The sequence below is a fragment of the Solanum pennellii genome, chromosome 6 (assembly GCF_001406875.1).
Source record: "Solanum pennellii chromosome 6, SPENNV200".
NCBI lineage: Eukaryota > Viridiplantae > Streptophyta > Magnoliopsida > Solanales > Solanaceae > Solanum > Solanum pennellii.
The window spans coordinates 16,982,616-16,987,654 of NC_028642.1; the positions used below are offsets into that span (position 1 = coordinate 16,982,616).

At 33.3% G+C, this 5,039-nt stretch overlaps 1 pseudogene; it reads right to left on the minus strand.

The window, feature by feature from the left end:
• LOC107022142 overlaps positions 1-1,634 on the minus strand; it is an 8,841-nt pseudogene extending 7,207 nt beyond the window's left edge.
• Between the last annotated feature and the right edge of the window lie 3,405 nt (positions 1,635-5,039).

Below are 5,039 nucleotides of genomic sequence, written 5' to 3' on the forward strand. Positions count from 1 at the left end.
CTTAATTCAAACACTATAGTCACAACTTTAACTTATAAACCAACTTAACAAAATTTTAAGTCTAATTAGTTTAGTTTTGACTTATTTTCAACACTATAGTAACCAATGTAACTTATTAACCAACTTAAGAACTTTCTAATTCTAACTAGTTTATTTTTAACTTAATTTCTTATACTATTGTAACAAGTTTAACTTACCAAATAACTTAACAAATTTCTAAGTTTAATTAGTTTAGTTTAACTTAATACTAACACGATAGTTACAAACTTAACAAATAATTATTTTCTAAAATTTAAAGCTAAGTGTCAACACTAGATGGACACAAATTGATTTTCAAAGAAAATCAATTTTGTCATCAATAAGATCAACTAGTGTTGGTACTTATGCTTAAACAAATAATTTTGTGATATTTGGTTCTCATTTGTAGTATATTATGACTTATAATTATGTAGATTAATGTTAGGGATTGGGGAATTGTTGTTGATTCATGTTCACATCTCTATTATATGTATATCATTCTACATCTAACTATTATTATATGTATATGATTAGACATCTAATTATTATTACCATCATGCAACTATGGGTCATTAATTAGTTCTATATACCGTGAGCATTTTTCTTATGGGGCTCTACTTGTATGATAATGGAGAGCACATTAAGATCGATTAATTCTGGATCATCACTTCACATGTTTGGCTGATAAGCTTCTACCTATAGGGTTGTATTATTCCGATAAGTACGAGTGAATAAGATTCTTTTATTCTTAATCAAATATTTTGAAATTAAATCTACACGACGTAAAATTAATGTACAAAATGCATTAACTCCACCTATATATGAGCTTGATCATATTGTTGGTCTCAAGTACAAATAAAGAAGAAGAATTGTAGTTAGATGACAGTCAATGTAAGACTTGTCGATTCATAACAAATCCTTGTAATTTTATATAATAATGATATAAGATGAACTATAATGAAGACATGAAAATTCATAACACAAATTTTAATTTGTTTAAAACTAAAATACTATTATTATTAATTTTTGTGGAACGTAAATTTGAAATAGTCGACAAGCAATAATACATTATAAGATCAGAGAGGAAAAGCCTTAGAATTTGAATCATATTTTTCCTCTTTTTGTAAATATATATAGTGCTGAGAAGAATTTAAATGTTACATCATAATGTTTATTTAATTTAGAGTAAATGAGTCATCCCAACTCTTATTAATTGAAAAAAAAAATTCACTTCACAAGTTCCCAATATTGCTTTTGTTTGATGAAAAAAGAGATGTTAAAGAGTAAAAATCACATATTATAAATTCATAACAACATAAGTATATGTGCAAAGTGACAATATCACAATGAGATATAAATATATAATAATACAATCAAATGAACCTCAAACACCTCATCTCAATGATCTAACACATTTAGTTTCAATAACAAAAAATAAATAAATTTACCTGGAGTCAAAGGGGAACGCTGCTGCTGAGGCGACTGCAAATGGCGGAGATGGAGGCGGCGCGACCTCCACCTGCTGAAGCACGACTGCTGGCGGCGGAGAGGTGGCGGCGGAGAGCTGGCTATGAGAGAGAGAGGGACGATACAGAGAGAGAGGGTCGATACAGATAGAGAGGGTCGACGAGAAAGAGAGACGATACAGAGAGAGGGTCGACGAGAAAGTGAGAGGGTCGACGAGGTCGACGAGAAAGAGAGAGAGGCGGTCGACGAAAAAGAGAGAGGGAAGAAAGAGAGCTATTTTAATTTTGGCTAGGTTTTTTGTTTTGTTTAAGAGACCTCATGAGGTCTCTAATTTTATGAGAATTAGATTAAAAATTTAAAATTTTTAAATAAGTCAGGTAAAAAAAATATTCATTAAATTGACCTCACGAGGTCTCTCCTACATTAAAAAAAATTAAAAGATATTAATTTAAATAGCGACCTCATGAGGTCTCTTATTATTGACCTATTTTTGAGGTCTCCATTTCTAGGTCTCTTTTTGGCCCTTTTTTAGTAGTGTTAAATGGACAACTGATATGGGTTTATTTTATTCTGTTAATTGTAGCCCAAACCTTGTTGGTTATGATGATGCAGGATATTTATCTGATCCACACAAAGCTCGATCCCAAACAGGCTATGTGTTTATATGTGGGGGGACTGCCATATCTTGGAGATCTACAAAGAAGTCCATCGTAGCCACTTCATCTAATCATGCTGAAATAATAGCTATTCATGAAGCAAGTAGAGAATGTGTGTGGTTAAGGTCTATGATACATCTCATTTGAGAGAAATGTGGTTTGAAATGTGATAAAGTACCCACCACTTTATACGAAGATAATGCAGCATGCATAGCACAACTTAAGGGGGGATTCATAAAAGGAGATAGAACAAAGCATATTTCACCGAAGCTTTTCTATACACATGAACTTCAAAAGAATGGTGATATAAATGTGCAACAGATTCGTTCAAGTGACAATGTGGCTGATCTATTCACCAAGTCTCTACCAACTGCAACTTTCAAGAAGATGGTGCACAAGCTTGGAATGCGAAGATTCAAGTCTCTGGATTGATGTTCTCATTAGGGGAAGTTAATACGTGTTGTACTCTTTTTCCCTTACGAGGTTTTGTCCCACTGAGTTTTCCTTGTAAGGTTTTTAATGAGGAAGCCTAGATGCGTATTAATAAATATGTGTACTCTTTTCCTTTACTAGAGTTTTTCTTTTCTTAAAGTTTTTTTTAGTAAGGTTTTTGACGAGGCACATCATCTATGAATTAGACATTCAGGGGGAGTGTTATAAAGTATTTGTATTATAGTGAATGTCTATCATGTGGAGTCCTTTTTAGGATATGATTAAAGAGTCTTACTTTGGGACCAAGTTAGATTTCTCCTATAAATAGAGTGCTCCTCTTCATTGTAAATTCATTCATCAAGAGAAATAACAAGTCTTCTCTTCTTTTCTCTCTAGTTTCTTCTTCTTATTCTATAGTTTTATAACAATTTTTTATTTCTTTTCATTTTCTAGTTCCTATTATACAAGTATTTATCTTTAGTTACATTAATTTTCTATTTGTCTCAAACATTAACATCTAAAAGGTCCCAAAGTCTCAAGTTGTTCATGTTTATAAGCTTATATAGTGTGAAACTAATTAAATTATATCAGTCAATGAGTTGAAATAGTCTCTGTGTTCAGTTCTCTCTGAAATCCAATAAATCCTACAAAATTTAGGCATGTCGATTTAATAAGATTAGTGAATTATTTTATTTTATTTTTATTAGAGATATTTGGGGTTTCTTTAGGATATCTCAAAAACCATTTAATTTTAATTTTTATAACTTTTATCAATCTAAAAAGTGTATTAATATTAATGTTTCTATTGTCACATGTGATATTCGATTGAATGGGTACATCATAAATTATTGAGTAAGTCAACAATGAAAGATCATACTAATACTACTGAGAAAAGAGAAAGTTTGGTTAATTTTATGAAAAGAGGACCTAGAGAGGATCAAAATGAGTACAAATTTGTTACTAACAATACAGATGGTGGTGCATCTGGAGATGAATTGAATTCTCCACATGGTACTTCATGAATGAGGTGAGGTACCTTGTTCTTTTAATCTAAATTTCCTTCTCGCTAAATTCATTAAGAACTTTCAGTTGTTAACCACTTATACCCCTATTTGATGTGAAAAATAATTGCTTCATTTTTTTTCTTTTTATGTTTAGCATTACTCTAACTTTTATTGTATTTAACATATTAGTTTAATTAATGGTTCATCAACAAACTGTTACATATTTTTATAAATTAAGTTTAACTTTGAAGTCATAAACATAAGAATATGTTTTGTTATTCCCATCATCCGGTAAACACAAGAATATGCTTTGTTATTCCCATCATCCGGTAAACACAGTATGATCCAAAAGAAAGGTGGCGGGATTCGAACCTTTATATGGTCGGCATGCCCCTAGCCTGCTGGTTTGGGTGGTTGGATTAGCACCCCTTGCAGCCTCTGTACTCGAAACAAATACTTTGCGATACCAAGCGCCTAACCATGTTTCCCCTACTCCTCTTCTGGTTGTACCATTACCAATCGCGGGTAAATCGTGGTCCGACCTCCCCTGACCTAAGAAGAACTACTATCCTTATGACTAAACAAGGGTCGAATTCTTACTTCTCGAGCGACAGTTCCACAATCTCGACCAACAACAACTTCTTGGGAGTAGCTTTGCTTCCGTAGTTGGTGTTCTTTCCGATCTCTACGCATTTCACCTCTCAACCGTAAATTCCCTTTGCCCCTACTAGACTCCAGCTTGGTAGTTTCCACCTCCTGTCCAGGGTTAATCCATGGGGTTTGATGGCGGACTTAAAAATACACCTACAGAAGCTGTATGTCCAATCATTCTGGATAACACTTGCATCTTCTGTATTACCTGCTAGCACAAAGTTAGTTGATGCTTATTTCATAGATATCATCATTTCTTCTTCTCCTGGAAAAGAAGATCACAAGCCGTAAGCCTTCAACCTCGCCCGCGTGTTTTTTTTCTCTGATAGAAGGTCAGTACTTCATTTGGATTTGAATCTTACTGAGGCGTCCACTAGAGATTAGAAATTGTTGAAGAAACAACAAGATCTTTCTTTTGTCCCTTCCAAGCGATCAGAAAAGAAAGAAATGATTTATATATTCAAGATAATTACTTATTTACAAAATATTGTTTTAATTCATCCTATTTTATCAGATTTGGGATGTGTGAAAGAAGAGTAAGTAAGCACGTGGGTTGTACCAATCAGCTTTGAGCCGTCGAGTGAAGATTGACCGAGAGGACTTCCATCAATTAGCTGGGTATAGGCCTGTGCAAGATGAGTAGGCAAGCACGAGGGTTGTAGAGGTCAACTTTGAGCTGTTGGAGCTAATTCGGAATTTAAAAAGTCTACCAAAAGCCCTTGATATTGTCTAATCAATCACACTGATAGCTTCAATAGTCCACTGAAATTTATGTGACTGATCATGACAGCTCTTCAAATTATATTCAGTC